The sequence below is a fragment of the Cryptomeria japonica genome, chromosome 4, assembly GCF_030272615.1.
Source record: "Cryptomeria japonica chromosome 4, Sugi_1.0, whole genome shotgun sequence".
In the NCBI taxonomy this organism is placed as follows: Eukaryota; Viridiplantae; Streptophyta; class Pinopsida; order Cupressales; family Cupressaceae; genus Cryptomeria; species Cryptomeria japonica.
The window spans coordinates 67,490,261-67,516,095 of record NC_081408.1 but is presented as its reverse complement, the minus strand read 5'-3'; positions in this window follow the sequence as shown (position 1 = coordinate 67,516,095).

The window sequence follows — 25,835 nt, the reverse complement described above, 5'->3', positions numbered from 1 at the left end:
TCCTTGTGTGTGAGTCGAATGATGATTGTGGTTGACCGTTGTTGATCGGGTCTCTAGTTAGAGTACCGTCAGCAAGTGATTACCCTTGAGTCGTGTTTGACCAGATGATTGTTTCTCTTCTTGAACTCTGTTCGTTTGACCATGTGTATTCCTTGGTTTTGAGTTCTTCTGAGTTTAGTCTAGTGTCGTATGGGAAAGTGGCTTTCGATTGGGGGCCGCGCCCAAAGTGGCTGCTGGGTAACCCGTCGAAAGTGAGTCTAATAAGTGATAACCTAAGTAGATTACAATGTAATGTCTAAACAAGATAAATGTGGCTCACACATGAGACGAGTGCTATCATAGATTCGACATGTTGTGAGAAGGCCTGAAATGGCAAACCATCTTCCTTGTCTTCACGAGAGGATGTGTGGGTCCACATGAGGCTTGGATGGGCCGGAAGTTCGGATTAGGTTGCCAAGGTTACCAGTGTATGGGCCGGGACCTATGAAGACTTGCCATGGTATCCATACCAGGTTGTGTGATGACACTTGTCCCTACGTTCGCTAGTGTGTTGTCGTTTCGTCCTGTTAGGAGTACCTTTGTGAGTCATCCTTTGTCGCTGCCCTTGTGAGTGTCGGTTTCATGTTAGACCTTGGGTGGTGATGGCTCAGTTTTATGGATGCTCTTCTGGACCTTTGTTTTAGCTTTGATTATGTTTTGCTGGATCCTGTTCTTTTTAAGGATCGTTTATGTATTAATTGACCGATGCGGTCGTCTGTATATTGTTATGTATCGCCTTGATGGCTGGATTGTATGGTGTAACCTCTTGTACTCTTAACTTTATAATTTATCAGAGGGGGTCTTGCAGTTGAGCAGACCCGGAGATGTAGCCCTTTAGGGGTGAACTCCGAGATCATTATGGTGTTATGTGATGCATTCTCTTATGTCTCTTTATTCAGCTTTATCATGTATGATTAATTTATGATGAATGGTTAAGTGGATAATTGGAATTAACTTCAAATGCTTATATTCAATTCTATCTTGAATGCCATGTTGTTCGAATGCATAATTGGTTGGGATGCGATTTATTGTAAATGTATGTGTATAATCGTCCTTTAAATGCATTAAGTTGGAATATGGAAAGAATGTAACTTAGAGTAATGAATTATACTCAGTTGTTGTTAAGGAATTTAAATATGCTTGGAAAGATCTCTTGTGTTATGATGAAATCCTAATGTATTAGATTGTTAGATGTATGGTTTGTAATTTGAAATGAAAAGCTTGAATGAAGATTTTGAATGGATCTTAATGGATGAATCTTTGCTATGATTATATTTCCGTCCTTTGAAAGAAATTATCCTGATTAAGAATTATCTCGTTGTTTAGATAATTAGCTTATGGGATAAATTGTATGAGTTAAGTGAACTGTGAAAATTAATTAATCTCGTTGGGAAACTCTTTAGGAGATTAGTTGATGTCTTCCGCTATGTAATCTGAATCTTTGGTATCATGTTGCATCTTATGTGTTGTATCTTTAAAAAAAAAAAAAATTGCACTGTATTCTTGTGTTATTTTGGCTTATCCCTTCGGGGTTTCCTGGCGGGGCATTACATTTGGTATCAGAGCCCATGTTGCAAACATTGGGATCTCTGGTGTCGCGTGTGCCCTCTATTTGTGTTAGGTGTATCGACCTTATGCGATTGCTTGTCCTCCTTTTGCATGTGAGTGATTGAGCAGACCTTAGCTTGTGTGGAACGTGTGTGTTCACACCTTGTTTTCGCCTTCTTGATGTTGGTGTTGAGTGTTGTACCCTTTAGACTAATCCATTTGGATTGGTCCGTGCTTGTCTTGAATCTGAAAGTGCGAATTGTGTTTGCTAAAAGATTATGATCTAGCTTAGTGTTGTCCACTTGAAGGACTTGTATGGCAATTATTGAATGCTTATTTTGTAGAAAATTAAATGATTATCGCCATTCCCCTCTCTCTTTCTGGAAATTGAAATGATTAAGATATGTGTAATTATCTTTGATTTGAGTTTCTTGTTTGCAAGAGAGAAAAGGGTGTGACTTCTTGAACCCTTGTATGAGCCTTATGTTGCTTATGTTTTTAGATTATTAAAAGGGCTTCGGGTTTAAAAATTTATTTTGGGTGATTGGGAGAAAAACTGCATGTGTACATTTAAAGAATTCTCCATGTGTATGTTGTAGGAGTAGCATGATTAAATTCTATCTTAGCAAGGTGCATTCTATGTGATAGTGGAATTATGTGAAACTGCTTGATTGGTAGAAGAAGTGTTAAAAAGAGCATGTTATTGTAGCTTTGAGAGAATAATAATGTGTTTTCCGAAAGATTGTCTTATTTGTCTCATTAAACCAGTTTGATTGAAGATTTATTTTAAGCTAATGCTCCATTGAACTCGCTTTTGGGTATATGTAATTACCTTAATGTATTTAAAAAGTGCGAATGAAAGGCTTGTTTGATGTGCGTGCATTAATATGTGTTATTGGGTAATAGCTCTTGCTTATCTTTGATCGTAATGTGATCTTCTCTAATAGGTTGCAAACTATGACATGTGTCTATATTGTATTATTATATGTGAGTGTTCTTAAGAGGTCTTGCATTATCGAAAGGATTGCCTCTCTTGATCTCTGTTTTGTTTGGAAATCTAGAACCTCCTGTTGCAACCATAACTATTGGAAATGTTTTGTTAGGCCGATTGTCATCCTACTAAACGGTAGTGAAATGAAAACCGTGTAATTGAAATGATAGGCTTATAGTGAGAAAATGTATAATGTAGCGTGATCTTGTTTGATCTTGCGTTTTTTGTAGGAAACAGTTTGATTATCAAACTCTTTTTCCCTTCTCCTTGCCTAATCATAAGAATTTTAGAAATGGTATTAAAGAATGCATTGATTTAAATAGAGTGTTTATAAAACATGTGAAAATGTACCATTGCTTTTGGCCTCATAGTGATAGATGATAGTCTTAAGCTTTAGAAATGAATTTGCTTAGCTAGTAATTTAATTATGAATGCTTAGTGAGATTCGAGAAAGCTATAGGAATGATGTTATTTCTTTATATAATTGTGAATTGTTAGTAATTTCAGTACTTGAATCTAGAGTAAACTTGATTCAGTTATTTATATTGAAAGCATAATTGGAATCTTCCTTGTATAGATGTTAGCGTACTGAAAAGTACTCCCCGTAAATGTGACTAAACCAGTGCTGGTGTATTTGTGTGTATTGTAAGAAACTAGTGCTTATTATGTGTGCCCATGGATTGGTGAAGTAATCAACCATGGAGGATATGTTGCTTATGAGTATGGGAAACCATACTATTTATGTGATGTTGTTTATTTGTTTCCCTATTGAGTACCAAACCTCGGGTTGTGGGTAACTCAGTATGTTAAGGGGTAGTATTCGAAGTAACCGTTCCTTAAATAGTATGGATTGGCGTACGAGTAATGTCGACGCGAAGCGACTTTAGCTTCTCTACTTCGAGGAATGATATAGTTGTACTACTAAACTGTATCAAGGTGTACTCAATACTTTCCCTTTTTGATGAATCTATTTATAGTTTTATATGTGTTAGCCTATTCCCTTCCTTTATTTGAGCATTTAGATGGCAGTTCTTGAGCATTTGGTTGGATTCTATTGGAGGATCCTTTGCCTTGTCTTCATGAAAGGTAGGTTTATTCACATGTGCTACTAGTTAGTATGTGTGGGTGGGCACGTGGGTGGACCATAGTCATGTATACCTCTGACTTATGGCGAGTATCCTTCTAGATACGTCGCTATGCGAGATGTGGCTTGCGCGTGCTTTTTCCGCGAGGTGCACTACCATGCGGGATACGTCCATTGTGTGTTTTCTCCACTTGGGGTATTGCCATGCCACGTGACGACGTGATGCGGGGTGATGTCGAGGTGCACACCGGCATGCCATGTGGATAGTGTGACTATGTCGCACCACATGATGAGCTACTGCAATAGCTAGTCAGTTGTTCCTTCCTTCCTCGTTGGTGGCTAGATGTTAGTCACATAGTGATGTTATGTGCAATTGTGATATTCTTTATGTTCCTTTGGGGACCAGCAATTTATTTTACTTTGATTGTGAAGGTTTAGCCACGATCTTGTGATCTTTTACACTTTGATTTGGTGTTGAAATTCCGGATTATTTTCTTACCTTACTGTTGGAATTGAGGATTTATTATCTTTATTCTTCTGTACTTTGGTGGCTAAACTGGTTTATCCTTGATGTTTTCGTATGCTGGTCTTGTGTTGCAATGTGAATTCCTCTCCAAGAACGTAGGAGATGGGCTTGGATGAGTGTATACGAGGAAGTAGACGTAGGGAACCTTGAGGATGGGGGTATGTGAGGCTATGTTGCAGCTAGTATCCACTACCTACCTATGTGTGGTGACTATCTCTTGGAGGCTAACCACCTTGCTCAACAAGGGATATTCACAAAGGTCTTTTATGGAAGGTAGCGCCGCTATGGTGTGCCTAGCACCATCAAGCCTTTGAGTGAGATATTGGATATTTATGATCTTATTGTGGTTCTGGGATCAGGCATAGAGATGCTGATCGTGCATGTTATCTGTGACCGAGCATTAGACATGCTCACATGTGGCCTTTTCTATTATGCATTCCAGCTATGTGGATGGTTATTATTTGTATCATGGAGTAAATTGTGTTAGCTTGTCACTATGTTATGGGACATAGTCTTTGGAAAGGTTTTCTTATACCTGGCAAGTGTAATCAATTGAGTTATTTATGTTGCTCTTATTTCATGAAAGCTAATTTGGCTGTAGAAATTGATCTTTTGAACTAGTTCTATTCAATAAAGTTTTATGATAAAGATGGATTGGTAAAGGAAAATTGATCTTATGGCATGTTTTTCTGTCATTTTTGATCGAGGATTATGGTAAGTGTTGTTTACCTCTTTGTAATGCTTTAATTTGGTGTTATGAAAGGAAGAAAATTCTCGTTTCTTTGCTATGATTATTGATAATTCCTGGAATATTTTAAGGAATGTATGGTTTTAGATGTATCTTGCCAATGGATAATGGCGTTTGTTAAGGATTTTGCAATAGCATTTCATTTATTTATGGAAATATTTCTATGTGCAATTTGACCTTGTTGAATGAGTTTCAGGGCTGATGCATACGACATGTTCTCCATCTAGCCTTACAACTTCCAGGAGTAAGTCGGAACCTAGGGGGGGAGAATGTAGTACCCCTACCCTAATCAATCTCTAACCTTGGTCTAATCTGGATTAGTTTATCGTAATATAATGTTAAAGTCAGATGTTTGATTTAACGCACAGCTATTGATGTGGTTTCTCACTAGTTGTATGCAAGATGTTCAGTGTTCCTAATTCGTGATATTAGTATCGGACTAATGCTCTCATTAAGTTATTATATATGTATGCATGTATGATCTTTGGTTGCAGGAAATTTCAGGTACAACGCCGCGTGAATGCGAGGTTCGGCTTCACCTGGATGTGTAGGTTTGAGTGTACCTCTTTTTAATCCTTAGAGTTGGTTTAGGTGGTCGTAAGACCCTAGTCGGCCTTAGTCGTGCTCAAGTGAGCATCGCCAGTCGTCGTCGGTAATCCCTGTTTGTTTGGGTTTGCGAGTCGTCTGTTTGGTTGACCTTCTCGGTTTGCATGCTTGGTGTGCATGGTTAAATTGGTTAATTAGTCCTTAGTAATTATCTTGATTAAGTATGCGTTTGTGCATTGAAGATTAATGGATTAAATTGATTGAGAATTCGTTATGCGATTTTCGTTGTTAATGAATTGCTCGTTTTAAATTGGGAGTAGATTCGATTTAATGTCTGATTTTGAATATTAATGCATTTATATATGCTGTTGAAAAGAAAGTTTTAGATTTTATCGCCATAGAGTTAATTGTGTTCTATTGGCTTATTTGAATTGAAAGATTAAATTTGTTTAAATGAGGAAATCAATTTTTAATTGAAAAAGCAAGTTATATTGTTGATATTGTTGAAAAGGATTAAATTTTGAGTATTATTTGTAAATAAAAGTTTTAAATTCCAAAAATAGAGTTTTTTGGGTCAACTCTCCCATATAACCCAAAATTGGGGAAAAATGGAGGGATGGTCAAATTTTTGGAGAAGTTTTGGATGGGAGATGGAAAATTGGAGGCTTTGGCAGCTGAGATTGGGATTCTTCAGCCGATCTTGCCAGGAACGCGAGATCAGGTAGGATCCAACTCTCATTTTAGTTTTTGTTTAAAATGAAAATGGGGGTTTTAACTCGGTTTTAAATTCTCCATCGAATGCCCTGTTTATGAATTGATTTGGTAGATTAACCAGCTTGGCTGGAAGTGTTCTTGAGGTATTGTTTATCCCTCTTTGCTTTTGGGCATTTGAAACCCTTGGCTGTTTGTTAAGGATGAGAAAATCATCAAGAATATATGTTCTCTAACGCAGTTCGTTTAATTCGAATTTATAAAGAATTGGAATTTTTATCAAATTACCTGTGCTGGGCGTTTGTGGTAATTTTCGGACTGTGTATTTTTGTTTAAAAAAAAAATAAAAATTAATTGTTTTACACCCCCCACCCTGTGCGTTTTTATCTTTTAGCCGAACTCTGTGTTCGAATTAGGTTTCAAAACGTATTTTTTTTTCTTTGTGTTGGACTGGGCGTTTTCATTGTCTTCGGATGGGGCGTGTTATTTGTTTTAAATATGGGTCGGGGTTTGGGAGAGCGGGGAGCGGAGCTCCACCCGCTCCCCTCCCCTTCCCCCGCGCATCCCCCGATTTCTTCCCCCGCACGCAGCCCTTTCTCCTCCCCCGCTCGCCTGCGTTGGTAACCACGGCCGCGACACTGCGGTGGCCGTAGGTCCGCGGTGGCCGCAGGGCGCAGCGGAGCCTGCGGGCACCGTAGTGGCGCCGCCACGGGCTTACCCTGCGCGAAGCCTCACCTGCGGCGAGGGTTAGGGCACGGCCCACCCTCGCCACATCATTTAAATGCGTTCTTTTTTTGGTATTATTAAGTTTTTAGAAAACATTTTTTTTTATGTATTTTTTTTTTTCATTTAAAAAAAAATGCACGTAATATTTGTAAATATTATGTTATGATTAAGTTTATTTAGTTCTTAATTTTGATCAAGGTGGTATAATAGTTGCAAATGCTAGTTGAGTTTGATCAATGTTATAATGGAGTTTATAGGCTAATTGTCATTCAACTTCATTTCGTGATTTTGCCCCTTTTTAATTAAGTTCTACAACTGTGAATTTTCGCAAGTGAATTGGGTAGATTATATTCTAATTGATGTGATTAAATATCATCTTAGAACTTATCATTTGGTTAATTGAGAAGTAGTGAAATATTTATCGTTGGGTGTCTGAATTGAATCGATATGTATTGGAAATGACTATCTCCATTTAGATTCTCTTTCTACATTTTTATTTCCGTAATCCGTATTATGTAACTGGAATTGAAATTATAAATCTGTAGAGATTGATTTTAGACCAGTATGTCTATGATGCTTGTTGGAGATTAAATATCTTATTTTAATTGTTTAATGGTTGTCTGAATTTGATTATTATGAATTTGGTTTAAGAACTCATTATGGCTTAAATTTGCCTGTTCAATGCTTGAACCTTAGGAGTTAGAAAACCAAGAACAAATTATCCCTAGTTGAGGTAGATAACTGTAATCAACTTTAGATCATGCAGAAAACTTGATCGATTTTAATGTTTAAATCAATTTGAGGAATATTGTCTTTTCTGATTATTGTCTTGCGAGTTTAATTACTGTATTCGCTTTAATTATGAAATGGCATGTTTTGCTTTGTTTAAAAGGACCCTGTCATATGGATGATTTGGTGTTCCTGTTTCAGTCCTCGATTCCGAGTTGACAATTGTATTGTGATGTTGTCATAGTTGGTCGTGTTCCTTGTGTGTGAGTCGAATGATGATTGTGGTTGACCGTTGTTGATCGGGTCTCAGGTTAGAGTACCGTCAGCAAGTGATTACCCTTGAGTCATGTTTGACCAGATGATTGTTTCTCTTCTTGAACTCTGTTCGTCTGACCATGTGTATTCCTTGGTTTTGAGTTCGTCTGAGTTTAGTCTAGTGTCGTATGGGAAAGTGGCTTTCGATTGGGGGCCGCGCCCAAAGTGGCTGCTGGGTAACCCGTCGAAAGTGAGTCTAATAAGTGATAACCTAAGTAGATTAGAATGTAATCTCTAAACAAGATAAATGTGCCTCACACATGAGACGAGTGCTATCATAGATTCGACATGCTGTGAGAAGGCCTGAAATGGCAAACCATCTTCCTTGTCTTCACGAGAGGATGTGTGGGTCCACATGAGGCTTGGATGGGCCGGAAGTTCGGATTAGGTTGCCAGGGTTACCAGTGTATGGGCCGGGACCTATGAAGACTTGCCATGGTATCCATACCAGGTTGTGTGATGACACTTGTCCCTACGTTCGCTAGTGTGTTGTCGTTTCGTCCTGTTAGGAGTACCTTTGTGAGTCGTCCTTTCTTGCTGCCCTTGTGAGTGTCGGTTTCATGTTAGACCTTGGGTGGTGATGGCTCAGTTTTATGGATGCTCTTTTGGACCTTTGTTTTAGCTTTGATTATGTTCAGCTGGATCCTGTCCTTTTTAAGGATCGTTTATGTATTAATTGACCGATGCGGTCGTCTGTATATTGTTATGTATCGCCTTGATGGCTGGATTGTATGGTGTAACCTCTTGTACTCTTAACTTTATTATTTATCAGAGGGGGTCTTGCAGTTGAGCAGACCCGGAGATGTAGCCCTTTAGGGGTGAACTCCGTGATCATTATGGTGTTATGTGATGCATTCTCTTATGTCTCTTTATTCAGCTTTATCATGTATGATTAATTTATGATGAATGGTTAAGTGGATAATTGGAATTAACTTCAAATGCTTATATTCAATTCTATCTTGAATGCCATGTTGTTCAAATGCATAATTGGTTGGGATGCGATTTATCGTAAATGTATGTGTATAATCGTCCTGTAAATGCATTAAGTTGGAATATGGAAAGAATGTAACTTAGAGTAATGAATTATACTCAGTTGTTGTTAAGGAATTTAAATATGCTTGGAAAGATCTCTTGTGTTATGATGAAATCCTAATGTATTAGATTGTTAGATGTATGGTTTGTAATTTGAAATGAAAAGCTTGAATGAAGATTTTGAATGGATCTTAATGGATGAATCTTTGCTGTGATTATATTTCCGTCCTTTGAAAGAAATTATCCTGATTAAGAATTATCTCGTTGTTTAGATAATTAGCTTATGGGATAAATTGTATGAGTTAAGTGAACTGTGAAAATTAAGTAATCTCATTGGGAAACTCTTTAGGAGATTAGTTGATGTCTTCCACTATGTAATCTGAATCTTTGGTATCATGTTGCATCTTATGTGTTGTATCTTTAAAAAAAAAAAAAATTTGCACTGTATTCTTGTGTTATTTTGGCTTATCCCTTCAGGGTTTCCTGGCGGGGCATTACAATTTTTCTAGTGTTCATTTTTGTCAATCGGTAATCTATTTTTTTAATTGAATAGGTATTACTCTGAGTTACCAACTGATAATTGGTAAAGTTGTATAAACTGGTAATACTCTGTGATGAGTTACCAACTGGTATATTTTTGTGATGAGTTACCATCCACCGATACTTTGATGGTGATTTTGTATCGTGTTACCAAATGTGTCTAGATACAATGAACCTAGGAACTTGTAATGTAATTCTATTGGACCAACATGAAATCAAATTCCTTTTAAGGACATCATGTCTAGGGTTTTGTATATGTGTGTAGCTGTTAGGTTTTTTGGTGGTTGACGAAGTTCTTGTATGTGCAATCTTAACTGAGAAGATCAAGTCTGTGTACTATAACAGAGTGTGGATTTATTGAAGACTGAAGTAATGTTGAAATGCATTAGAAATGAGCTACCATGGATCTAATCAATTAGATTGTGTCATTTTCTAGTTCATTCACTTGTTGATTGCTCACATTTTTGACAAGTTAGAAACCCTTAATCGAATAGGCCCAGAAAAGCCTTTGCAAATCCTCTAACAAGGTGATTCACATTTGTGGATCTGAAATCCTCTCACAAGGTAGTCTTTAATCAGACTTATCTCCTTTCATCTCACCATGGTTTTTCCCATTTGGGTTTCCATGTCAAAATCTCTTGTGTAATGGTGATTATGCTTCTATCAGTGAATGCCTTATTTTCTATTTGGTTTGCATGTGTGTTAACTAGTTTGTTTGTGAAACTGTTTTACCGATTTATTGCTAGACTGTTAAAGTGTTTAAGTACAGTATTTTTTGGTGTACTAATTCACCCCCCCCTCTTAGTATTCATCACAAACAAACCAACACAATGACAATACTGAGTGTTTTACAACCATGTAGAAATTTGCACTATTAATTTGAATCGCAAAGAATTCAAACAAGTCTGAGATTTAAGCCCGACCTGTATTTAAGAATAACCTCGACCACCCAAGTCACTCGGTGTCATTTCCTTGGTGGTTTAATTTAGTTTGCTTGTCCAAGAAGTTAAAAAGTTAATGAATGTCCTGATTTCATTGCCTAGCTAGTGGTCTCCTAAATATCCAACAGTCAAATTTACTATTTTTATTCTTTTGCAAGTGTGAGCCCGGTTTCTTCTTTAAACTACTTCAAGTGCTTTTTTATTTAATAGGCTATTCGTGGTGGGAACTTTCCATGGGAATTATTATATCTCATACACAATATATTTATCATATCAAAGATTTTGATGTTCTTTTATTTCAATTTTAAATATTTACTGTAAAAAAAAATGAAAAATTTAATAATCTTGTAAAAAGTGACCGATAGAAAATTGTGCGCTACATTCTCATATTAATAAAACATATCTGCTTGTCATAAAATTAATTATTTATGTTTAGATTAAGAATTGAATTATAGGTTTAAATTAATAACATCAACAAAACACCCGTAACAATAATGTGACAACAACAATACCAAGACCAACATCAACAAAATAACCATAGCACATTACAACAATTTTCATGACAACTATAGTCCATTAAAACATGCATTACAAAAATTTTAATCACAACTGTAGTCCATTACAACATACATTACAACAATTTTTCACCACAGTTGTGGTCCTTTAAAATATGGATTACAAAATTTTTCATCACAATTGTAGTCCATTACAACATGCATTACAACAGTTTTTCATCATAGTTGTAGCCCATTACAACATTATTTCATCACAGTTGTTTTAATAGCAAGCACAACATAAATATTTTTTGAGCTAGTGGGATGTAATTTTACTTTTTTGTGTTTATGTTATTATTTATGTTTTCCTTTTTTTGTTCTTGTTATGTTTTGAAAATGATTTTAATTATAACCAAAATAAATTAAGATTTAGGATAAAACTAATTAAAATTTATTTATCATTTTTTAAATAATAATAAGTAAACTAAATTATGTTTCCCATTGTAACTAATAAGAATATGTTTAATTAATTGGGGTAAGATTTAAAATTATAATTAAAATTATATAAGATTATTTTAATTAAATAACTATTCAATTTTAGGATTGAAAAATAGAAAATAGAAAATAGAATTTATTAATTATCATTTAAATTTTTAAAATAATAATTATAAATATTTAATGAAATTTATTATAATTCCAATTTTAATTAATAATTATTTAAAATATTGTTATTTAAGAATTATTAATTAGGGTTATAAACTAGTGATGTTACAATTGTGGGACCTTATTTTCACATAATAATGCTAAGGCTCATAACGACACCATTGTGACCTGAGAAGAACTCATATTATTGTTTATTTTTAATTCCATTGAACATAAATAATTTTAAACACATATATGTAATGAAAAAATAGAAAAGAAATAATGTTAGAATAGATTTTTATTTTTTATTTTATAAATATAATTAGTTAGTATTTTTAGAAAGTATGTTATGACTTGATAAAATGGTATATATATTTAAATTTAATTTAATAATAATAATAGATAATAGCTAATATAATAATAATGTAATATTGTTTCTAATGCAATACAATATAATATAATTTCATAAATATTTTAAACAATACAAAATTATATATATATATAATTTAATAGAATTTATTCATATTATTTAGGGTTAGGGGTAGTGTGCAATATTAATATTATACTATATTACTGTTAGTCATTTTAGACCTTGAGTCTATCATTTTGTCCTCTTAAGAAGACTTCATGCATTTTTTATTTATGCATCATCTAAAAGGAATAAAGTAGGGTGTGCCTAATAGTCACATAATTTCTTATGGTCTTTTCCCTTAATGCAAAGGTCAAATTTTTATCTTTTGTAGAGGTAATTTCTCATGATGTTTATCATGTTTATCATGTTGTATATTGGTTTTCTCTTTGGTCTTGCAAGAAGCCTTTGTTTTTGTTATATTTTTTAGATGGAAACAAGGGATTTTTAAGTGACCTGGCAAAAAAAAATGCATTAATAAATGATAGTCTTTATTAATACATTATCTTTTCCTTAAATTAAATAAATATTTTATTTATTTAATTTGTCCCACTTCTTCTATAAATTAAATAAATCTTTATTTATTTAATTTATTCATTAGCGTTTTCCCTCCATGACACTTGTCATTTATCATTATTATTTTCCTCCAACTACCCTTTTTATTATTTTACCATTTTCCTCTACCTACCCTTTAATCCTAGCCAACCATTTATCCTTTGACTTCTTAATCTTATCCCTTCATTTACTTAGGTGTCTTATATATAAGAGGATATTTTTATCCTTGTCAACCCTAGTCATTCAACTAAGACTTTTAATAAATCCACCTTTTAGCGATCAAATAATCAAGCATCTACACAACCCTAATTCTTTCCCTGTTGAGCTCTTGCACACAATACAAAATCTGAGAGAAAGAATATCAAACAAAATCAATAGAGATAGGAAACAATGGATATCAAACCCTACTAAGCATGTGAATGGCATATTCTTTCTATTTTGTTTTCATTTGAATGTTTCGGGTTCTTCATTAGTCTATGGTGGATTCTTAATTGTACAACTAGTGTTCTATGTGATTGGATTTTAGTTGGTTTTACAATAGTTTTCTCATTTAATTTTCACCATATATATTTTGGCATGCCCATTGGGACCTTAGTCCCTTTTTCTAACATCATTTTACATTTTAAATTTTTTTTGTCAAGTTGCAAATCATATTTGCGATGATTGTAGGTTTCAATCATGTCTATGACATGTTTTGTTGCCTCTATGTTTTTTTTTTTTTTTTGTAGGATCATCAGAATCATGTCTGTGGATCATATTTTGGTATTTGCAACTGATAAAATCATATATCTATGTCCTTTGTTAGTGTCTACATATCTTTTTTAGCATCTGCATATTCTTATTCCACATCGAGGTTTTCTGGATTTGATAGCATTCTACATTTTTATTCCACTTCTATGTTGAGTGTTTCTACATCTAAGTTTAACAGAATCATGTCTCTGACTACTTATATCACATATATACTAGTTTATATCGCATATTTGACATTTGTTATCATGTATATGATCTATATTGTCATGTGTTTTTGGTTTTAATGATTTTATAGGTTGCAGATTTTTGGTCAAAATCTTTTTGCATCTATGTATAATCTTTTCGCATCTAAATTAGGTATAATTTTGTGTATGCTTTTTGCATATAGTTTTTTTAATTTTTATTTAGGTTAAATTTTGCATTTGATTTAGCTTTTTGTTCTATCCCCTTTGTGGCCTAAGAAAGTGGTGCAACTATCTATATCATCTTGTTCAAGATCCCATTTCACATTTCATTTTGGATTTTATAAAATTAACTTAATATTTGTGCTTCAACGTTGGGGGTAATCATTGAAACTACTAATTATTTCCTTGGAGGGGTAATTTAGGCATGTTTTCTTTTTTCTATCGTAATTTGGGTCACATCATTTTTATTTAGGGTTAATTAACTTTTTTCAAGAGTCTTATCCTTTTGGCACACTTTTTATTTTAGATCCCTAAGGTAATAACAAAAGTATCTTCTCTCCTCTCCCCTCGCCTTCCATTAGACATTGGGCGTAAATTTGTTATTATATTTTTTATATAGGTAGAAGGGATTCTCTCTCAAGTAGCCCATAAGACAAAATGAGAGGGAAAAACTGAAGTGGTACTTCTTTAGCCTACTATATAAATTAAAAAGTTAGGAAAAGTCACATTTTCTTGGTGAAGTTAGGCTACCCGACAGGTTACTTCAATATCCACACTTGTGTGAGATATGCAAAAATACTCTTATGAGGACTATGATAGGCTCTTAAGTGAGTCAACGACACATGGTAGACACCAAGTTTCACTGAAGTTTCACCACTACACATCTTATATGAGTGGCCCACCCTTATTTTGTTTGAATATCATGATAGCTTTAGAGCAAGGGGATAGCTATGTTGAATAGACTAGAATACTAAGAAGGGGGGGGGGATCAGTATTCTACCCAAATTATCAAACTAAAATAGATAATATGTTGATCATAACTTAATCTTAATTATCCTTGAAAACACAAAAAATAAATTACATAACACTGCCACAAAAAAGACACTAAAGATTTGTATACATGGAAAAACCAAAGATGTAATATTTTAGTAAATTATACAAACTATTGAAAAGTTATAACATTTCAAAGATTATTTATTATCATAATATAAGGTTAATCTTCTTTTAAATATTGGGAGGATGATATTTTGTAGAAAAAAAGAATGTGATTCATTAAGTGAAACTCAAATTATGTGAAATGAAATAGGTTCCTTTTAGAAATTATGTGTATTGTGTGTTTTCACTCTATCCACTATGATCGAATTGTTCATGATCAATAAGAATATAAACACACACATGCACACACACACACACACACACACACACATGTGTGTGTGTGTGTGTGTGTGCATGTGTGTGTTTATATTCTTATTGATCATGAACAATTCGATCATAGTGGATAGAGTGAAAACACACAACACACATAATTTCTAAAAGGAACCTATTTCATTTCACATAATTTGAGTTTCACTTAATGAATCACATTCTTTTTTTCTACAAAATATCATCCTCCCAATATTTAAAAGAAGATTAACCTTATATTATGATAATAAATAATCTTTGAAATGTTATAACTTTTCAATAGTTTGTATAATTTACTAAAATATTACATCTTTGGTTTTTCCATGTATACAAATCTTTAGTGTCTTTTTTGTGGCAGTGTTATGTAATTTATTTTTTGTGTTTTCAAGGATAATTAAGATTAAGTTATGATCAACATATTATCTATTTTAGTTTGATAATTTGGGTAGAATACTGATCCCCCCCCCCTTCTTAGTATTCTAGTCTATTCAACATAGCTATCCCCTTGCTCTAAAGCTATCATGATATGCACACACACACACACGTGTGTGTGTGTGTGTGTGTGTGTGTGTGTGAGAGAGAGAGAGAGAGAGAGAGAGAGAGAGAGAGATGTGGTATACCTACCTAATTTAATACTTACATTATCTTATTTATGGATGAAATCTCTTTTATTTAATATAAATATTGTTATATATTTAGACATTAATGTTGCTACATTTTTATTTGAAAATAATATTACTTATGATAAATATGCATAAGGATACATGTAGATTTAGTTGGATTGAGTAATATCATTTACTTATGTTATCATTTGAAAGATCCATAGTAGGAATACAATGCATTAGTTTCATAATGGTGTCCATATGCATGTAAGAAAATGGATAGACTTGTTATTTTTTTTCATGATTGCTTTAATTATAGATAATATTCTCTTCTCCTAGTGTGTGTTTGGGCTATGAATCTAGAAAAGTGTGCCTAATATGGGTAAACAAAGAAGGATGATCCTATTCTTGATAAAAATCATACATTTTAAAGTGCTTTGGCCAAGTCCATGTTCATTGAAATAGATGAATTAACCTAGAAAACTTCTTAATATGTTTCTCTACCATGTTATAATAATAGAGAATTGTATCATCATATATTTATATATGCATGTAGATTTATTTGCTACATGGGCAACTAATATTGGAGGATAACAAACTTACATAACACAGTTTGAAAATATATAGCAGCAGGCTCTAATTTTTTTTCGAATAGTGGTATAACGAAAGAGAAAAACAAGAAAAGAAAAAATCTCCTTACCTAATGCATGATAAATTTGCAGGTGCAAGGTAGACTCCCTCACCAAAAAATCCACCATGTTTTGGGGTCACAGGCTACACCAAACCATGCTTTATTATTCCATACATGCCACACCTTTGAAAGAAATATAAAATTTGAGCACAAATAACCTTTTCTATTAATTCAAGAAATTACAAGACCTTGTTGATCAACAAGTCAAGGATCAGACTAACTGATAGAGAATGAATTACAAATGCCTTATTATATAGAGGTCTTAAATACATCTAGATATTGGAAAACTTGTACTATTGAAAATAAAGAAAAAAAGTAAAAGTAAATGATAGAAATTTTTTGTTGTAGTCATCCCAAATAAATATAAAAAATAGAAAACATAAAACTATGCAAGTGGGAGGAGTTAATAAGCAATATTAAAACAATCTCACCCTTAATTTCAACCACTAATTGATGTAACACAAATAACAATTGTATTTTCCTCTCACTTCAATGAGCTCAACTTCTACCTCAATCCATCATGCAATGATCTCTATTTAGACTCCAAATTCTTTGGCATTTACATGATCCATGATCTTCTTCATACAAATCAATATTTTTAATAATTTTTGATAACTTTCTAAGTTTTCTTCTTCAACAATCCTATAAATGAAGGGCTTCACCTTTTTGGAGATGGTTTTAAACTTATAGTTTATGCCAGATTGAAATATTCACTTTTGAGGGTTGACTTCACCTTATTGAGGAGATGGCTTCTGCATTGAAAGTAGGCTTGACATTTTTTGGCTTTAAAAATACTTCACCCTTTGAACACGAGTGGCTTTCTAATGGAAAAAAATAATGAAAATGGTTTGTGATCTTCATCGATCTCCTCTGATAGCTTCCTATTAATTGCTTATTTTCTCTTCAACTATGATTTGATTTAGTAATTTCTTTACTACTACAAATCGTTCTTCAACCCACATTCTCTTGATTGTTCAAATTCATGAACCTAGAAAACTTTGTTGAATGATATCTGATACCAAATGAAAGAAATATAAAATTGAAACGCAAATAAACAATTCTATTGATTCAAGAGATTACCGTAAGAGATTCTTGGCCAACTGATCAAGGATCATCAAACTAACTAGTAGATAATGAATTAAAATAATGCTATTTAACAGAGGTCTTAGATACATCTAGATATTGGAAAACTAGTATTATTGAACATAAAGCAAAATACTAAAACTAAAACAGTTTTTGTTGTAGTCATCCTAAATAAAGCTAAAAAATAAAAACATAAAACCATGCAAGTGGGAGGAATTACTAAACAATTTTCCACCATTCTCGAGGTTCCATACCAGGAACATTGGACATTGGCATCACCCACATTCTTTCTAGTAATTTCATCTATATGTGCCCTTGGAAAGCATTAAATTAGGATTTCATGACAACACTATGATGTGAGTTGCAATAAATTCCAATGATTCTTTGATGAAGACCATCCACACCAAAACCACATTAGGGAGGTTTCATTCTTCCAACTTACCTATTCAATAGGTATAATCCTTCCATAACTTCACAAATTCCTCCCTAGACTCCTAATCCACTCACAAGGCTACAATAGCCCAAGCACATCCAAACCTCTTCAAAATCTTATCTAATCACTCAAACACATTCCTCCATACATATTCAACCATCTTGAACCCACATCCATTCTCTAAAGCACTCAAATATCTTCAAACCCCTTTATGGTCACTCAACCTAGATTGTCCCATATTAGGACTTCTACTCTTCCACCAATGCCAACTCACAATATGCAATAATAACCCCAAAACCAATTACTTTATGGAACCCTTGAAGACTCTTCTTTCTTGACCAAATCACCTTTCTACACCTCCCATCCACCCTAAGGGATTCAACATCATTTATTTTAGGTTTACTATATTTAGGACACTCAAACTCCATGTAGGGATAGTCATTTCTACAAGGATTAATCTCTTCCTAACAACACTCCAAATGATTATCACAAAAGTGGTAAAATATTATCATTCCTTCCTTAATATCAAGTCAACAACTACCCTCATCAAAATCTTGTTCAACAACAAATCTTGTCACACTGTTATATGTAGTTGTCCTAGTATGTTCTAGGAAAGTCTTTAACTTAGGCTTCCTTCCCACTTCTCAATGCCTCCAAAGGTTTATATTTACTCCTAGGGTCTCCTTAAACAACTCATAAAACTCCAATTACAAAACCAACCCACACTCATCCATACAACAAAAGTTCTTGTATACTTTCAAACTATGACAGTCACAAAGAAATTTTTTGGACATTCATAAATCTTCATGAATGGATTGGGTTCTTTGGTCACTTAACACTTGAATCATGCCAAGGGGTACCTCACACATCCCTATCATCATTTAAAAAACCATTCAAACACCTTTTTTTCATTTACACCACTCAAAAGTAATGAAATTATTGTATTTTCAGACTATGTTACTATCAATGAGCAATTTGGCATCATTTTGCACGTGCAAATGTGAACATGGATCCCTACAAGTAATATATATATATATATATATATATATATATATATATATATATATATATATATACAAGTTCCCTCCATTCCAACAAGATTTGGCCTTTGATCAATGTGGAATGGAGTAATACATTTTATATTCTCATCGTTTACCCTAGTAGAGTTTTGACAATGTTTTACAAAATTTGTTAAATCTATCACAAAACTTGATGGAAACAAATGAAACAAAGATCAGAATACTGGGAATTTACCCCTCTATAATCATCAAATTCTTCCCAATGAAATTAAATAATTTTTCAGTAAGAAAAACAATTGATATCAGACTATCACGTCTGAAACACAGAAGAAAGTGCAAGAAATATCAACTTTTATTGATATTCTTCCTTAATACATGGAAACCAACCTTACAATGAACAAGGATAAACCTTTATAATGTCATCCAAGATTTGAAAATGGTTACAACTACCCTTTCAACTTGTTTTTAACAAACTCACCCTAATTACCCTCATAATGAAAAAAGTTGCTTTGTCAACTCTTTGTCAACTTTGACAATTTTGCTCCAAATTGAACATAGACCTAATCTATGACTTCCATGACTCCATAGTGATTCAAATAGGTCCAAATAAATAATTAAATACCTTGCATGACTCATTTAAACATATTTTCAACATAATGACAACTTTTGACAATCTTGTCAATATGACCTCATCATGACTCAAAACCCTCTCTAATGACCTCAAAGGCACTTATGACATCAAAAATGGTCATGATTGACCTTATTACATAAAATGAAGTCACAATCATTAGGATATTTCATCATGGCCTCATTAAGGCATGAAGGCCTATTAGGTGCTCATGCACCATACACATGGCCTTGAAATCTTTCCAAGTCTCTTGGAATTGTTGTAACTGCAAAAAAAACTTCATTAGATGCTCCTCTCTATCCTTGAAATGATCTCATCTTCACTTTAGGTATGCAGATATCCTCTTCTCTAATTTTCATGCTTTCTCTACGAACTTGGATCTGCACCTCTAAACTCTAATTTTCCTTCTTTCATCTACTTCCAATCAGTCCTTCAACTTCCTTTATGATAAAACAATATGTAATCTAACTGTCTTCTTTCATTTTTATCTTTGGTTTAGAATTCATCAACAAAAGCAATAAAACCAAGAAGCAACAAGAAGCTCCTTTCATCATCTGCCTCTTACCTCTCCTCCTCACAGCCATTACCAACTTTCTTATGCCTTGAATCACTGTTAGAATAATATATATCTACCTCACAACTAATATTACCATCGAAAGACAACTCAATGCCATGACATCAACATATCCTCTCTTTTCCATCTCACTAAGAGACCACACACACTCTTTAGCCTTCTCATGGCCCATCACAATCAACTTTTTAGTATTAGTTGTTAGGCCCAATATGGAAAGCTAATGTACTGAGAGGGGAGGGGTGAATCAGTAATCCAAAAATTTTCTTCAATAATAACCTTATTGTTATGCATAAATAGAATAGTGCAGTATCATAAAATAAGGTTAAAACAAACAGATAACAATCATACATGATTCACTCCATAACACATATATTTTGGTCACGTAGAAACTCTTGGTTAGAGAGAAAAACTATGGTGGGGATGGCACCCACAACTTCACTACTGCAATAATGAGGATTGCTCGGTTAGAGCTACATTTAGCTATTTCTGATAGCTTACCCTGTTAGGAGTAACAAGATCTATTAGATCTACCTTACTAAAGGATTTTACAACACTATATGAATGATACACCTGGTTAGAGGATTTACAATTTATAGAATTGGTTAGAGTCTTTTACCTTGTTAAAGGTTTCTCTTCCAACTTCAAAATATTACAATAAGACTTTACAAATATCTACAACTTTACATCTGAAATGTTATAGCAGATTCTATGTGCTCAGAATAAGATTACCTAGCTTGTAGCATACCTTGGTAACCCATATTGTAACTTGGTAAACCCTTCTATTTACTCTATTCTTTGATTGTTCACTGATAACCTTCTCGGTGACCTCTTTGTGTCTTTGTAATAGTCTTCCTTCATACATACACACACATTTATTCATACACTCATTTCTTCCCATGCTATATAACTAGATCTCTTACAGCGGTGATCTAATTCATTGCTTCGATCTTACAAAAGGATTCCTTGAATGAATAACTAAACAAGATATTTCATTGGTTAGATTGACCTTGCAATCATACACAATCTTCTAGTGCAATTTCCAATATAATAACGGTTAGATGTGCCTTGATCTTGTAACACATTTTAATGTGCATGTCTAGGTTCAATGTATCTGGTAAAATGTTTCACTTGGTGAATATCAACTCGGTGAGTTAACTTTACTGCTCAGTAGCCATGAAACAATACTCAGTAAATACCTTAGTGAATACTGTGTTTTGTGACTGCTTTCTTCTATAACCAACTAGACTGTTCATACCGACTTCTCTATGTGTACTGACTACATGATTCGGTGATACTAACTGACTAGAATATATAGTATGACTTTGAATATAAAACTAATGGAAATTTGATAAGTAGTAACAAGCTCCCCTTTTGACATTAGTTGAGATGTTTGACAAAAACTACTTTCAAAGTCATAACTCAAAAAAAACTATATACTTGCAAAATGACTACACTTGACAATATATACAATAGTCAATGAAATAGTATATGCAGATATACTCCCCTTATCTTTATTCTGTACATAACTCTGAATTTTGCATGTTCAGTTCTATTCTATGCTTGTGTGCTTTGAATGATGTGTATATTATGCTTGGTATACTCCCCTTGTATACAATACTCAAAATTGTTTTACCAAAATTGTATCACTCTCCAAATATAGTATTACTCCCCCTTTGTCGGGTATTACTTTCCTCTATGTAGTATCATAATATTAAACCCCCTTTTTGACAAACATCAAAAACTTAATTTCCATCCGGAGGTGGTAACTGATAAAAAATGCACTTATACTTGGTCCAGGCGTCGGTGAGGGTGACTGAGAGTGAATCCTTTTCACTTTCCATTAATGAATTTTGTGCTTGAATATCAACTAAGAGTGATATTAAGCCATTAAGAGTGCTTCCCTCTTGTGTAGTTGATAGGCATGTAGCTTTGTTGATCTAATCCTATACTGATGAGAGATGAGGAAGGAATAATGTCTTAAGGGTCATTATGTCCATCCTGATTTTATGTTCTTCATTCTTGAGCTCTAACTATTGAGCCATGAGCTATTGAAGCTTTGTATAAAAATGCTGAACTAAATTAGGCTCGGTAGTCAACTTAGTTGAGAGATTAGTGATCTCTTTCTCAATTGCATTAGTTTTATTCTTGATATCTTTAATGAATAAGGAAAATGTACATAGTTTCTAGAATAAATAAAGAATATGCTTGAGTTGAGGGGACAACTCAACAATGAATTTGACAAGTTTTACCTTACCAACAACAATGGATTTCTATACTTCCTCTATCATTTTAGCAGTTAGCTCCTTGTCTTTGAGCTTGCTTAAGTACTTAGATGCATCAACTCTAGATGTTTCAATCTAATTTAGGAGTTCATCCAATTGAATATGGATGGTTGCACTGGTTGACACTATTGCTGAAGGTAGCATTTCTGTTAGAAGTGTCTTAACCTTCTAAAGTACTTTATTCTTCTTTTGTATGGCTAGTTGCTTCTCCTATTCAGCCTTTTCTTTGCATAGTTCACCGAATTCAGTGAGTGCTTGCCCTTTTAATTTGGAGATGTCTACATTGGGCAACACTATCGGTTTAGACAAGTCAAATTTGAAACTATGCTTTCTCACCTTCCTTTCTTTTCCTTTGGTTAGGGGCACTAAGACAAGTTCTTGTGAGGCTTCTTGACCCTCAATAGGTTGCTCAGTAGATGCAACACTTTGGTTGGTTCCTATAGCTATTGTAGTGTCCTTTGGTGTCTCGGTGCTAGGGGTCTCAGCTGTAACATTTGTAGTGCTCGCTCGATGGTGCTTGAGATGTCTGATCTTTGGTTGTATCTTTTGTTGCTTCAGATTTGCTACCTTCAGTGCCTTGCTCTGTTTCCTTGGGAGCTTCGGTTGAGATAGGTGGCTTCAACGATGGATAAGGCTGAACTTGTTCTAAAATAGATTCACTAGAGACAAGTTTTGCATAGGTAGTGCCTTCAATCATTTCCTGCTCCGGTGCTACTTCATCCATTACATCTTCATCAATGTGAATAGTGTCAGTCGAGTCTGGACCTTGCTCGGTGAGATCTAGATCTTTCTCGATGACATCAACAATTTCAATTTGAGATTGTTCACCGATATCCTTTTGTTTGAAGATCTCCTACCACTTGGCTTTTGTCTCATTCTCCACATCTATGTATAGCCCATTCATCAATTTTAAGGCTCTTTGTTTGACAAAAAATTTAGAATTGTATATGGTCAAATGCTCCTTGATTTCTGCTATGGACATATCAAGGAATAGATGGACTAGACTTCTCTCTCTTATTTGTCTCTCTGAGTCCATTGCATATTTCCATCTGTTATCAATATGTAAGTATAGTTCACTCGAAAGTGACTTTGGTAGTTCTAATGGAGCTAGCTGAAACTTCAGAAGTGTACAGATGACATGTTCTTCAATTTGTCACTTCTCATCATTATTCCTAGACTTGTACTTAACATATCTAAATCCTACAAATCCACCGTATTCTTTAAGATTGGCACAAAAATTTTCAACACTATGAATATTTACCTTTTTGCTTTTCACAATCTGAAATTTATTTGCATCATCAGATTCTGTATCACTTGACTCTTTTTCCAAAATGAGTCTTCGAGTAGATTTCTTATAGGTCTTGGTTACCTTGGGTGCAGTAAAACTCTTTTGTTTCTTACTCGGTGATGTAGTTGATGCTCTAGTGTTGGGTCTCTTTGTTGGTGGAGTCGGTAGGGCCTTTGAGATGTCCTGTTTATTTCTTTTCCGAACTTTACCCTTAGGCAACTCTATGCTTAATGTTATTGTTGCCTCTTGAGCTTTTGATTCCTCTTCGGTAATGGCAAGATTGCCTTTGATAGGTGTAGAGGAGGATTCTTCTCCAAATTTCTCAGATAAAACCTTTATCATTTTTGTAGCTTTTATTGTAGCCTTAGGTACTACAATGCTCATTTTTACTTTCTCCTTTACCTCTTCATAGGTTCCATACCTTAGTTCAATTGCATGCCTTGGCAACGATAAATAGGCATCAATTTGTTGTTGTGTTATATCATAATCAATCTCATAACCCATTGGTTGCAACGATTGAGTCCTTGGTTCAACAACATTTACATAACAATAATAAGTGTCTACCTCAAAACATATATTGTCCTTGTATTTTTCTACCAGCTGTGGTGGAATCATGTACCTGTTGTGCATTTTCTATTGGAACTTGCTGAAGTAATCATCCATGATATCATTCAAGTTATCACCTAACTTATTGATGAAGTCATTGATCTGATGGGTGATAGGTTGGTGTAGCTCCCATACTACTTTACCAACTAAGGGAAATAACTTCTCAAAGTAGAAAAACATACATACAAGTAGTGAACCAAACTTTAGTGTATTTGCCGAGTTGTTCTTCTTCGGCTTCCTTATTGTGTTCAGGTTCTCAAACAAGTTCTTCAATAGTACTTCACACAAGTCTACTTTCATTCCCTTCTTCACTATTTTGTAGGCCAAGTCAACTGCAGCACATGGTACACTGTTTTCCCTTGCAGATTGGAAGAAACAGTAACCAATTACTCTAATTGCAAACTTGAGTTCTGCATTAGTGACATTATTCAATTTCAGTCCTCGATAATCAAATTCTACTCCAGTTAGACTGATTAGCTCCTTTTGTGATATCATTTTATGTGCTTGTACATTATCATAGATAGGATACCTGGTGATCAGGTGAATGATTTCCTTAGTGATCTTAAATGGTTGCTCTTGTAGCCACATGAAATCATCATGTACTTTGCTCAATACAAACTTAACCCTCTGGGGTTTGAACACATAGGGATAGACTAGGGCTTTAGTTAATCCCTTGATTTTGATATGCTCAAATTCGCTATCCAGTTTGCCATCAGTGCAAAGGTCATCATATGTGTCACTAATCTCGACATGACCGAGTTCCTCAACATGACATTTGGTGAAGAATCTAACATCTTCTACTAACAAGACTCGATCTAGGATGAGTGAAAATGTAGTTTTGTCATCCAGTTTAGAGGCAACTTTGGAAGCTAAAGAATATTTCAGTGAGGGCTTCTCCACATTTTTGACAACTACGAGATCTTGGATCTTGGGTGCCATTGTAGGTTTCGGGTAAGATTTGACAAATTATCCTTAGGATTTACAAATGACTGATGCTTCACACTCTGTAGACAACAGAAATTTGACTAGATTAGAAACCAGCTTAATAGTGAATAGATTTGATGTAAATACCTTGAAATTTTCTCTGAATGAAGTTTGATCACCTTGATTCGCTCTACTCTGCTTCTCAAAAACTTGGTGAAAGAAAATGACCACAAAAATACTTATAAGTACCCAAAAATAGCTTATCGAGCTTCATGCAAGTTAGGTCAAGACATTAAATGCACTCGGTTCACCTTTTACTGATTGACTCCTTTTTTTGTTTTAACCGAGTAGCCAAATTTCCTTTATTAACTGACTTGACAAGTTTCCTATATACGCCGACTTGACAAGTTTCCTATATAGTATTATAGACTGACTAATTGCATCTTAACTATGTAGATTTTGAATTTTGTACAAAATAGAATAGGAACTGTTATGATTTAACCTTTAGAGAATGCAATCCCTTCATACCTTTTCCTAACTAATTTGAAATAGGTGCACCTAACTCGGTAGGTAAGGTAATTTCTTTATCTGACATAATTTCCTTCTTTTTCCAAATCATCTTGAATTTTTCTTTTATCTCTTCAGTGTCTCTTCTAGGTTGATCTCTGCAATCTCCAACTAAATGTCCAACTTTGTGACAATGAAAACATGCCATACCAAGATTTCTCCATGATCTCCTATTGGTCATTCCAAACCTTATAAAATAGTTGGCATTAATATGTCCATATCTTCC